Source organism: Myotis davidii, unplaced genomic scaffold, assembly GCF_000327345.1.
Source record: "Myotis davidii unplaced genomic scaffold, ASM32734v1 scaffold196, whole genome shotgun sequence".
In the NCBI taxonomy this organism is placed as follows: domain Eukaryota; kingdom Metazoa; phylum Chordata; class Mammalia; order Chiroptera; family Vespertilionidae; genus Myotis; species Myotis davidii.
Window position 1 is genome coordinate 4,592,893 of NW_006288258.1, and position 5,525 is coordinate 4,598,417.

General features: G+C 44.5%; 1 protein-coding gene and 1 pseudogene across 4 annotated transcripts in view; both read left to right on the forward strand.

Moving 5' to 3' along the window:
• The window catches only part of FYN (FYN proto-oncogene, Src family tyrosine kinase), a 186,300-nt gene that overhangs the window by 82,291 nt on the left and 98,484 nt on the right, over positions 1 to 5,525 (forward strand). The window lies entirely within an intron of this gene.
• LOC102758360 lies at positions 2,032 to 2,728 on the forward strand (annotated as a pseudogene).

Consider the following 5,525-nt stretch of genomic DNA (forward strand, 5'->3'; position numbering starts at 1 on the left):
AAGCATAACCAATGAACGCAAGATACAGGGGGTGAGGGTACATGTGGAGGTGGGGGTGGTAGGGGAGACAGGGGAACCTCCCAGAGGACATATGGCAATGTCTGAAGACATGTTTTATTGTTACAACTGGGGAAGAAAGGGTGTGTGCTACTGGCTTCCAGTGGGTGGAGGCCAGGGAGGCTGCTAAATATCTTACAATGGGAAGGACAGCGCCACACACACAGAGTGATCCAGCTCAAAATAACAATAATCCCAAGGCTGAGAAACCTGATATATAAGTAATAAAAAAACTTAATGTCTAAAGTACTCATTATTTTGAAGGTTTAAATTTTAAAATATTTTGATATTTATTTTTACAGAATATATATCTATAACATTTATTTAAAGAATAATAGGTCTGAAAGGGCTCCTAAGAAGCTATCTCTTACATTAACTCTGACTTCAAGCACAAAATGGTGTAAGGAATTCAGACACATGGGTGCCTGAAGACTAATACTGAAGACTAGCAACTAAAGCTAAAAGTGAGGCTCACACAACATGATCCCAGCATTCACACAAAAGAGATTGTCTTATATTTTAAATTTCAACCCCAGCTTCTTCAGATATGTTTGTCTTTAGATGACCTCTGAGATGAAACGGCATTTCAGTCTGGGGTAGGCCTTTCTTCTGAATCAGGGGTAGCGATTCTGGTGAGATAAAAATGTGCTTAGGGCGGAGGGAGATCTCATTACAAATGATTGAGATTGGTATTTTGGTACACAGGGCTGTATGTTTGCATCATTTTCCTGGTGATACCACAGTCTGGCTTAAATGCAAGTAGTTTTTAGAGCCTCTGTACCCAGTATGGCTGCATTTGCTGAAGCAGGGAGATTAAAGCAACATATGTCAGGTTGTGATATAGGACAATCCACTTGAAAAGACTTTAATTATAGGGCCTATTTCGGGAGGGTAACTGTGCTGTTTGTGTGGTATATTTTGGGATCCACTAACCCAGCTTCAAGACCAATAATATCTTCCCAGAAAGGGTGTGGTGTGTGCTTGCGGACATAAATGTTTTCCTACCAAAAGCTTTGGTATGATATTCTTTAGACTTTACTCCCCTTCATTTTTCTTTTTCTGATAATCTTGCTTCTTGCAAGAATGCTATGAAAATGCATTCTGTAAAGTGGGAGAAGAAAAGGATAAAAGATCTCATTTCAGGCCTACCCCAGAGATTTAGGGACCAAACGTTATAATTCTGTAAAGTGGGAGAAGAGAAGGATAAAAGATCTCATTTCAGATGGCCTACCCCAGAGATTTAGGGACCAAACGTTATCAATCTGCTGTTTTTACAATGAATAGAATCTGGAGAAACTACCAAAGCTGAATAGTAAGCAGAGTCAAGTGAGACAATAAAAATACCACTTTGGCGCTAAATATTTTAATGAATCTAAAGAAAAATCACACATTTACAGCTGCTTGTTTCTCAGAACCCCCTTTCTAATAATGTGTGGATAATGTGTGGGTCATTTCCATGCTCTTTCAGGAGTTCTGGTAACATAGTGGTTGTCTGCTTTCACTTCTGCTCTTTAAGACTTGTCCCCTTTCCCTGTTCAGCCTCTGGTGGCCTCCCTCATTTCCCTGTTAATTCCTGAGGCCTTGGCCTTAAAGAGGGTCAGACTTTCTGCCTAGTCAGCATTTCCTAGTCCTTATTTAAAAGTGAATGATAAAGGAGAAATTAGATCAGCAAAACAAAGTTAGCATCTCATGTGTGCAATCTGTTGGGGGCGGTGGGACGGGGAAGGGAGTGGAGAGGAACAGAGATAAAGAATAAAAACATTTGTCTCTGGATCTATTCTTGTTCATCAAATTATGTTGATCATTATATCCCATTATAGGAGTGAGATCATGTGATATGTATCTTTCTCCTACTGGCTGCTTTCGCTTAGCAAAATGCTCTCCAGTTCCATCCATGTTGTTGCAAATGGTAAAAGTTCCTTTTTTTTTGGCGGGGGAGGGGAGGTCAACCGGGGGAAAAGGAGACATGTAAAACTTTAGATAATAAAAAAAAATAGAAAAATAAATAAAATATAAATTGAGGGGGGGAAAAGAATAAGAACAAGCAGGGCACATGAACGGAGGAGGCCGTGGTGGAAGTGACCGGCAGGCCAGGTCCCTGCCACCACCATGCTCCCTGTCACTGCCGAAGACGGCTCAAAATCACCCCATGTTAGTGGAGCTTAAAAACGGGGAGACGTACAGTGGGCATCTGGTGAGCTGTGAGAACTGGATGAACATCAACCTGCACGAGGTAATCTGCACATCTTGGGACAGGACAAGTTCTGGCGGATGCCCCAATGCTACATCCGCGGCAGCACCGTTAAGTACCTGCGCATCCCCAAGGAGATCACTGATATGGTCAAAGAAGAGCTGGTGCCAAGGGTCGTGGCCGTGGTGGCCTGCAGCAGCAGAAGCAGCGGAAAGGCCGTGGCATGGGGGGTGCTGGCTGAGGTGTGTTTGGCGCCGTATTAGGGGCGGAATCTCAGACACTGGCAGAGGTCAGCCAGAAAGAAACCCGGCTGGCAGGCGGGCAGTGAGCCTGGCCCTTTTCCCCCAGAGACTTGAGCCTTCTCCCAAGAGACTGTGTGTCTGCTCCAGTCCATGAGTCTGTTCAGAACAGAAAAAAAAGAGGCAGGTGTTGGGGAGACCTCACCTGTGCATTTTGTGGTCCTCTTTATGTTGTCTTTTTTTATTATTATTATTGATTTTTGATAGAGGAAGGGAGAGAGAGAGAAACATTGATGTGGAAAAAACATCAATCTACTGCCTCCCGCATGCACCCTGACTGGGATGGAACCACAACCTGGATATGTGCCCTGACCGGGATTGAAACTTTAGGTGTACAGGACAGTGCTCCAACCAACCAAGCCACACTGGCTGGGGCATTAAGTCCTTTTTCTTTAAAGCCAGCATTTTTACAGTTGGAAATGTTTTTTGGTGCTTTTGATTTTGTGAAGTCTCAGCCAACTTGATTCCTGGAGGGTTCTGTGTGTTAATGCATCTGTAGAGCCTTGTGTTAAGGGCTCTGCAGGTTTGTTTTATATCTCTTGTTGGATCCCTGGGCGGCAAACAGATGGGAAGTTTTCATTTTAAGGTCTTTGCACTGAGATTGACAGTCCAGGGATTTTTCCTGAAACAGACCTGAAATTGTCTTTACAAAACAAAACCGCACAGACATGTGCCTCAGAAGCTGTTGTGGGGCCTGGTTGGGCCCCACTCCTTTGCCTCCTTTCTCTCTCTCTTGTGTTACAAAAATAAAAAACACAACTACAAAAAAAAGGACAAGAACAAGCAGTTTTGTAACCCAGAAACCAAATGGGTTCTAAGGGCACAGGAGCATTTTTACATAAATTGTAAGGCATGAAGGCAACACGGTGAGAGCCAGAATGCTCCATGAGGGAGAGTTGAGAATCTCTGGAGAAGCATCCGAGTTCTCCCGAGGGGATCTGCCGCCCCTCTGCAACCGAATCACCAGAGAGCGGCTCCAAGGCCTACAGTTCCAGTTCTATGCGAGGTTGTGTGCAGCAGCCCTGCCCAGCCTCCTAGAGTCCTTTCCGGGAGCGTTGCTGAAGACTGTAAATTACCGAGCAGTCGTCATTTTGTAAATCAGGCCTGTGCTTGCTGTTCCCTGCTCTGGTGTTCTGTCACTTGATTCTCTTGATCCTTGAAGCAATTTGGTGCTCATTCCAGGTCCGTTTTGGCGCCATCCTAAACCAGATTTCTTGGAAGCTACTTTGAGACTGCCATCCTGCTTGTCTGTTCCCATGGCCCACTTGTCTGCCATCAGCTTTCATACTAAATTCTTTCCCACTGTGGTGTGGTTTTTATCTGTAGCAACACTTATAAACCAAAATTTCCCACTTACAGAGGTGAAACATTTTCAGAATGAGTAGCTGTTGGACAGCTAACGCTGTGCAATAGAACCCACTTGGGAGCCAGGCGGTTGGTCCTGCCCCACAGCTCTGCCTCTGACTGGCAGGCTGCCCATGTCAGTGCGTATTATGATATCACTTCTACAGGAGATGTGGCACATTTGCTCCTCCCTAACGACCACTCGGGTGGTGGAACAGGTATCCTCCCCAGATAAAATCTGAGGCTCGAAGAATTTAGCCCATGTCTAAGGCAGGGGCCGTTTGAGAGTGCGGGGTGTTTGTTCTCCTTTCAAAGACTGGAGGCAGGGTTGGCATGTGGTGAGCTTGGAAGTGGGACAGCGGTGGTTAATGCTGCAGTGCTATGTCAGTCCTGCGCAGCGAAGAGTTGTCCCCAGCGTAGGGCCCGGTGACCACTGTGCCCCACTGAGAAACACTGCTCTGAAGCTGTGCAGCTAATATGCAGGAGAGCCAGGTTCATCCCTGCTCTCTCTGAGTCTAGGCCCCTTATGGTCCTTTCCAAGTTAAAGGCACCCCAGTACAGCCTGCCCTTGGGTTACGTTGGACTCAACGTCGTTTCGTGGTTACATCGCCATCTCCCATTTATTTATTAAAAAAAAAAAGTTCCGTCATTTTGACATATGCACATATGTGCTTTATGTTTTTTTACTATTTATTTACCACAAGTAAAGGTCAGGAATTGTTATCTTTCTTTTACTTTTTTTTTTTTTACTGTTTCACTTGATTACTGCTGTGTATGTGCTCCATGTGAGTGACATAGGTGGGTCCCGACTTACGGCGAAAATCGGAAAGGATCTCCGCCGTAACCCGAGGACCTACTGTAGTGATTCCCACGTTGTCCATTGTCCGGAGCTCGCAGGCATTACAATTGAACTCAGAATGGCTGTTCTGCAGCTTATGCCGAGCTGCTCTCTGCACCAGAACTCAGGCTCAGCACACTCCATGTGGAAAGAGCCTCTAAAACTCCCTGTCCTCTCTGACCAGCATCTGGTATCTGTCATTCCTCTATCAACACCCAGTGCAGGTAGAGAGAGCCAGTGCTATCCTGGGAAAAGATCAAAGGCCCAGAGAATGCCCACCCACAGCCTTTGATCCAGTCTTACCAGCTTAAAAACCATCTAGATAGGGAACTAGGTGTCAATTTCAGGAGGTTTTGAGATGATATCTTTGGCTTCATACCTATCTACCTAGTCCACTTCTACATAGCCTGCTGTTGGAGCTTTGTTTAAAGTTTGGTTTTGATGTCAGACAGCAAAGAAACTGAGACGGCTGGCTACCTCAGTTTGAATGAGCACACATGAAATTTATTAAAGTGGCAAAAATAAAACCGTACTGAATGAAAAGGCACACAGTGAAGCTGACCTGAATATGAATGGTGAGGTGATTATAAAAAAGGGAAGTGTGATATTATCTAATCTGGCTTTTTTTTTCTTTCCTGTTTTTTCTCTTTTTTTCCTTCTCTTCCAGTTTCTCTCTCAACTTCTTATTTTGAAAATTTTCAAACCTGCTGGTTAGGAGAATGATAAAATCAACACCTATATGCTCTAAACATGCCACTTGCTTTTTTATTTCCTCTTCCAAATTTTATATATATAT